Below are 7,756 nucleotides of genomic sequence, written 5' to 3'. Positions count from 1 at the left end.
CAAGCCCTCATCCTGAAGCTGTCTAGAGACCTCAGCCCCCAGTCATCTCTTTAACTTACAAAAGACAGCCTTGTTGGGGCTCAGTTCGTTGAGCGTCCAACACTTGATTTTGGCTCAGGTCATGATCTCACAATTCATGGAATCGAGCCCTGTGTCTGTCTCTGCACAGATAGTGCAGAGCCTGCTTAGGTTTCTCTCTCTCTCCCTGTCTCTGCCCTTCCCCTGTTCTCTCTCTCTCTCTCTCTCTCTCTCTCTCTCTCTCTCTGTCTCTCTCAAAATACGTAAATAAACATTTAAAAAAAGATATCCTTGCCACTCAAGAGATTGCAAGGGTCTTAGAAGTTCGTGTGGCAGGAACCAGGGACAAAGATCAAATATTATAACAAAAGGTGCATCTATCACCCTTATCACTCAGGAGCTGTGTGCCAGGAACCAGAGGCAGAGACCAAATATCTATTTCCTGTTATCTAACAGCTGCCCCCTGCCACCACTGGACCAGTGGAATCTTCCAGAACTGCTCCTCCACCTTGTGACCTCTACAGTTGCTCCAACAGAGAGGCAGAGCCTCTGAGCCACATCGATCTTGACCACAATCCTCTCTTGTCCCACAGACCCCCCGTGGACTTCATGACCAACTCTAACTTGTGGCGCCTCCGTCTGCTGACTAGTGAAGCCAGCAACGGGACACGTCCCCAGCAGGGGAGGCCTCCCAGGGATGAGGCACGGACAGTATATTTGGCAGGTGCTCTGTCAGGTGTGGGGCGCACTCACACCCTTTAACTGTGCAAGGAAACCAGATCCCTAGGGAGGAATCTGTGCCTTCACAGCGGTTACTGAGCCAGTCAGTGGGAAAAAAGTGGGCCCCAAACTCGGGGACCGGCAGGGATGCAGGCTTCCAGGTGCTGGGGAATGATGAAGGCTGGAGGGGGGCCATGAGCAGGTAGTGACTGAGCTGAGCCAAGAGATAGCCCACCCCCCAAGGCTGCATGTAGCCCTCCCCTCGCATCAGAGAGAGAAAGAAACACCCAAGCAATTTGGGAAATGCTTCTAAACTCGTGATCCTTCCTTTCCCCCTTCCTTCCTTCCTTCCTTCCTTCCTTCCTTCCTTCCTTCCTTCCTTCTTTCCACATCCTGTGGCTTTCACTTTCCAGGAGCCCTCACACCAATCTGGGCCCGGGGCAGTAGCATCAAACCCCCTTTTCCCACATTCTCATGCCACCTTCTCATTTTAACCAGTTCAGGCCATCTCGTTGAAAGTAGCCTCGATTTAACACCTGATCCCACCTGATCCCTACAGGAGCACTGCCATTGTTCGTGGGATGTGAGGACACAGGCTGAGGGTAGCAGGCAGTAGTGGGGGGTTTGGGGAGAGGCAGGGCCTGGCGTTTCCTCAGGCTGCCCGTGCTGTGCTTTGTACCAGCTCGGGCTCCTCGGGGGCCGACGCCACCGTCTTCAGAAACAACTTCTCCGTGGGAAAACCTGAGGGGAATTTGCCCCCCAAATGCCTCCCCAGAAACCCCACCCACTTCACCGATCCATGCTTCTGTCCACTTTTCTGAAACTCGCCTCTTCCAGGAAGTCTACCAGGATGCCCCTCTCTAAACCACCCGCTCCCTCAAAGCAGCCTCCTCAAAGGCAACATTGCTTTGAGTCCATTTATATCTTCCTTTCTCACTAAGTCCTTCTAATAAACGGATATTGGAGGGAACTAGCTTCTTTTTTTTCTAATTAATTATTTGTTGAGAGACAGAGAGACAGAGAGAATGCAGGGAAGGGAAACAGAACTGGGGGAGAGAGACTGAGAATCCCAAGCAGGCTCCACTCTGTCAGCAAAGAGCCCGATGCAGGGCCCAAACCCATGAACCGTGGGATCACAACCCGAGCCAAAATCAAGAAATCGGTTGCTTAACCACCTGAACCACCCAGGTGCCCCAGGAATGAGATCCTTAATTAGATTATTTCTCAGACTCAGAAGTTAGAAATTTCTCGAAAGCAAGGAGCTTAATTAGCCAGTAATATTGAGCACTGCTTCCGACATGAGATGTATTCATTTTAACAGCACTATTTAACCTCCACCACATGCCCGTGAAGCAGATGTTTTCAACGGCTTTGTCCTAAGTCACACGGCTGGAAATGTGCCAGCTGGGATCAAAACCCGGGTGTCTGAGCCCTTGTCTGGCCTGGTTTCTCATCACCTGTCCCCTCTTCCGTGGCGTCTCCTTCCTTCCCGCTAATCTGGGCACTAGGTGAGCCCTGATGAACTGGGAACGCGGGCCAGGCCAGCTGAGTCACCTGCCCCATCTCAGAAAAGAGAAAAACGGGTGTTCAGTTCCTAAGAGCAGCCCCTCCTACAAACCCCTCTCACTCCCCAAGGTCATGGGGCATCTGGATTTTCACTCAACTGACTCTGAAATGTTTAAATTGGCAAAAATAACTCCTCCCCCTTTGCGTGATCTCTCAGACGTCTGCTGAGTCCAGCCACAAGGAGAGAGGGTCAGCGCTGTGCCCCTACAAACCCAGCAGGCTCCCCTAATATCTCCCCCAGAAACCTAGGACGGTGGGTCTTGTCCCCAGTACACTCTTCCGTCGGGCGAAGATCCCCTCAGCATCAGTGAGCCACCTGTTAGTGAGGACTGGCTTACTGGTAACCCAGTATTATTATTATTGGTAACTGAGGTCTCCAACTGGAAACCAACTTCTGAGGAGGAACTAAAGGACCAGACACGTAGCTTTTTTTTTTTTTTTTTTTTTTTTGCCAAGTGGCATCGCTTTGCCAAGCACCATGCCTTCTGTGGGGCTTATTAATTGTATCCCACCAGCTTCTCGGGGCCTGTTAGGCCATCAGGACCAGTGTTCCAAGGAAGATCAGATTCAAGGCCGAAAGTGGGTACCAAGAAGTCAGGCAGAGGCTGCGATTGCAGACGGATTGCCACAGACGACAGCTTTCCACTCGGAAAGGACCGACTGTCTGGAGAAGCAAAAGCCCTTGCATCTCAGCCTCTGCCTGCCCCCCGCCCCAGAGACGCAGTGCTCCGAACCCAGTATGTGACTACGTGACTGTGACTACACGTGACAGGGACAGGAACAGAAAGCAAGATGCGCATCTTCACCTCTTCCTCTGTGCCCTCGGGGTCCCCTGAGGCCATAACACCCCCCCCCACCGTGGGGGGACAGCTGCCTGAGCGGGACCCTGAATAATGGGAGAAACCGAGCAAACCCCAATGTCACTTCTAATTGTGACCACAAGGGTGTCACTTAACCCTCTCAAAACCTCCAGATGTGAAGCGGGACAAGTGGTGTCCCTCGGCAAGTTGATCGAGAGATCAAGGCTTGTCCAAGAGCTGGCCCGGGACCCAGAGCTTGATCAACGTCTCCCTTCCCTGCTCCCTTTTCCTGCTGTCTTGGTGGAGAAGCTGGAGCCTGGCTGGCGGGCGTTCCAGGCAAGGCTCCTTCTCAGGGAGGACAGTGGGAACCGCAGGCGACCAGGGCACCTGACCGTGAAGTGGCAGGCAGGAAAAGGGGCTGGCATCAAAGGGACTTAATTGACTGGGAAAGTGGTCACACACCCCAAGGTGAAGGCACAGGGCACTTTACATATCAATAAGGTCAATTATCAGAGGCTGTCCTCTTCTTGGTGCTGTTATTAACCTGTATTGCTCTTATTAACCTTTCTGATGAAGAATCTTTCAAAAATAATTATATTAAAGCACAATTCTCTGCAAGTTTAAAATATGGGAATGTTCCATTTCGGTACTCCTGTGTCATGAGATAATGAACACCTGATTGCCGGGCTACAGCGATGAGGTCCTTAATCAGGTCCCTGTCCTTGCTTTGGCAGAGGCTCAGGGCCGGTCTGGGGAGGGGAAGGGAGCTCAGGAGGCTGCAGAAGGAGGGGGTGGGGAAAGGGTTTCAAGGGCAGAACTTTCCAGCAGACTCTGAGGGGAAGGGGAGGAGGCTGTCTCCTCTCCAGAGAAGAAAAGGCCACCCATTGGTGTGAGCTCTGGGGACCCAGGAAGGCTCCTCCCCAGTAACAGCCCTTATGTTACATCCCTACGGGCTGGAATTCTTTTTTTTTTAATATGTATATATATTTTTTAACATTTTATTTATTTTTGAGAGACAGAGCGTGAACAGTGAAGGGGCAAAGAGAGAAGGAGACACAGAATCTCAAGCAGGCTCCAGTCTCTGAGCTAGCTGTCAGCACAGAGCCCGATGTGGGGCTCAAACCCACAAACCATGAGATCATGACCTCAGCTGAAGTCGGACGCTCAACAGACTGAGCCACCCAGGCTCCCCTGGAATTCGTTTTTTTACAGAGGATATGCTTCCAAAACAGAAGACCGTGACAGGGGCTGATTCTGTGCCAGGCACACAAAGTGCAAGTTAGGGACAGAGCTGCCAGACACCTGGGAAGAGGGTGGGGGAGGACCAGGAAGGAGGAGGTACCAGCAGGTGGGCATATTCGGACATACTTGGTCAACTTTACCCATCCCCTCAACTGCCTACATGTGACCCAGGACTCAAACGGATCCTCCTGGGGGCCAGGCAACCTGGGAGCCATCGGCTATCCCCACTGTCACCCATGCTCAGCCTCTGTCTCAGTCCTGACAGTCCAAGAAACACAATGTCAAGGTCAGCTCATTTCCGGTAGTTCCTTCCTACTGGCTTCCCTTCTCATCCATGACACCAGCCCATGGCAGGAGATTCCCTTCTGCCCCTAAGAGAGCAATGCCTGGCTCACAGCGGGCCCCTGTTTTGTCTTATTAGTAGAGACACAGGCGTGAAGGCATGGGAGCCAGACAGAGAGCAAGTGAGAGCCCGGTCTTTAGACATAAACTCAAATTGGCACCGGCCGCTTTCTAGGCTAATTCTGCAAACATTGCATTGACTCGACCACCTCTTATCCCTACTTGTGGGTCTAGCCTGTCATCTGCATTGGGTGGAGATCTACGGTCAAAGAAAACAACCCAGAGAAGAAGAGGTCACAAAGAAGTGGCCTTCCAAGTTCATCACATGAAGTCAATGCAAAAGGAAATTTCCATGACATTCCAAACGTTCCACACATATTCACTTAAATCCCAACCTTGATGGAATTAATGGAGGGGGAATAATGCCCCTAAATGCAGGCCAGGGAGATGGATATGGAGGCCAACAAAACCGTGGAAAACTCTGGACCTGAGTCATAACAAACATGTGAGACAGTTGCTAATATTAAGCCATTTTACAGATGAGGAAACTGAGTCACAGAGAGGTTAGAACATTCCCAAGAACATTCTCGAGGCTAGGAGTGGCGGAACCAGGATTCACATCCAGTTGCTTACCTCTCAGTCTGTCTTGGTTAGTCTTTGGTAAGGCACCAAAAAATGCTGGTGACCCAGACAACCAGATGACAGGGAAGAGAGAGACAAGGATCTTGGCAAGCAAGAACCCTAATCCAGGCAAGACTTGTGTGGCAGTGGTCACACTGTGAACCAGCCTTTACATCATGGAAGATGCCCACAGAATGGGCATCCAATCCTCCCTCGGGGACCTTGTTGGGGATAGAAAAGGTGACGGATTGTCCCAAATTTCTTGTAACTGAACAATCTGGAAGGTGAACAGGGGCCAGATACCAGGAACACCGAGGCCAAGCCTGGTGAGGCAGAATACTGTCTCTGGGCCATCATGGAAACCTGCCCAGAAGAGTGCATTCCAGCACGTGATTAGAAACACAGATGAGGCTGACATGCCCGATCTGGCTTTCCAGCACCTCCAGTTACTATCAAGGGAGCCTCGGACAGGTTGCTGGACTTTTCTGAGCCTCATCTTCCTTGCTGGTAGAATAGGGTTCTTATAAGGATTAAATGGGTGGTTAATACACGCAGGGCTTCTTAAAACAGAGGCTGCTGGCCACTCTGGAACACAGTAAGGAGATTCCTCGAAAACTTAAAAATAGAACTACCAGCTCGCCTGGGTGGCTCAGTCAGTTGAGCGTCCAACTTTAGCTCAGGTCATGATCTCATGGTTCATGGGTTCAAGTGCTGCGTTGGGCTCTGTGCTAACCACTAGCTCAGAGCCTGGAGCCTGCTTCAGATTCTGTGTCTCTTTTTCTCTCTACCCCTCCCTTGTTCAAGCTATGTCTCTCTCTGTCTCTCAAAAATAAATAAATGTAAAAAACATTTAAAAATTAAAAAAAAACATACACACAGAACTTCCCTACAACCCAGCAATTGCCCTACTAGGTATTTATCTAAGGGATACAGGTGTGCTGTTTCAAAGGGGCACATGCACCCCAACGTTCATAGCAGTACTATCCACAACAGCCAAAGTATGGAAAGAACCCAAATGTCCATCAATGGATAAATGGATAAAGAAGATGTGGTATATATACACAATGGAGTATTACTCAGCAATCAAACAGAATGAAATCTTGCCATTTGCAACAACGTGGATGGAGCTAGAGGGTATTATGCTAAGTGAAACTAGCACACATCACAATAGGTAAGGCACCAGGAAACGCTGGTGACCACAGGGAAGGGATGAGAGAGAGCCGAGGATCTTGGCAAGCAAGGGTCCCAATCCAGGCAAGACTTATGTGGCAGGGACAAAGCCAAAGTCACACTGTGAACCAGCTTTTACATCATGGAAGATGCCCACCGAGAAAGACAAATATCATATGACTTCACTCATATGAGGACTTTAAGATATAAAACAGATGAACAGGAGCGGCAAGATGGCGGAGAAGTAGGGAGCTCTGTAATCTCTGCCCGCCCACAACTATCAAAATAGATGAACATAAGGGAAGGGAAGCAAAGGTAATATAAAAACAGGGAGGGGAATGAAACATAAGAGCCTCTTAAATATAGAGAAGAAACAGAGGGTTATTAAAGGGGTGGTGGGAGGGGGGATGGGCTACATGGCTAAGGGGCATTAAGGAATCTACTACTGAAATCATTGTTGCACTCTATGCTAACTAACTTGGGTAAATTAAAAAATAAATAAATTTAAAAAAAAAAACACAGGGTGCTGGACCCCGACCCGGGAGAGTCTGATTCAGTGGTCTGGGCCAGGGCCTGGGAATCAGCATGTCTGACAAATGCCTGGATGCTGCTGTGGCCCCTGACCATACCTGAGAACCCCTGGCCTAGAACAGCAAGGAGCAGGGAAACTCTGGAGAAGAATGCACATTGTTGTTACGCAGGAACACAGCCCCAAATCTGCAGAGAGATGTCTGAAACACAAGCCTTCAGTCTGGAATGTTCTGTGATCTACCCTGAGGTCTAAGACACCGTGCAGGCCACGCAAAACATGGCTGCCCTTGTGTGTGGCTCTGAGAGGAGCAATCAATGCAGGGCAGCGCCCCTGGGCGGAGGGGCCTGGGTCCCTGCGGACCACACAGACAGCATGTGCGGCGCTGAAAAGCAGGGAAAGAGGGAGCCTGATCGTTCTGGCGACTCTGTGCCCTCCCGCTGCTATGATGTCCAGATATTGGAGCGGCCCGTGTTTTCGCCTGAATTTAGAAGCAACTCTTCTTAAAAACAGTGGCTAAGAAAAAAAACACAACCCTGAAAGCTGTAGGTTGACATTCTAATAAAAAGAAAAGCAGGGTGGGTAGGTGGAGAGTGAAGAATCATTCAGAGGGAGAGACAGAAGGAAAAGGGGGTCAGTATCTCTACCCAAAACACTCCGGTCAACTTTGAGTGCCAATACCTGAGGTAGTCACGTGACAGCTCTGGGAGCACCAAGTGGCACTAAAATGAAATGAAAAAAAAAAAAC

The sequence above is a fragment of the Suricata suricatta genome, chromosome 8 (assembly GCF_006229205.1).
Source record: "Suricata suricatta isolate VVHF042 chromosome 8, meerkat_22Aug2017_6uvM2_HiC, whole genome shotgun sequence".
Taxonomy (NCBI): Eukaryota; Metazoa; Chordata; class Mammalia; order Carnivora; family Herpestidae; genus Suricata; species Suricata suricatta.
The sequence above is the reverse complement of the archived record's forward strand: the minus strand, read 5'-3'. Positions refer to the sequence as shown.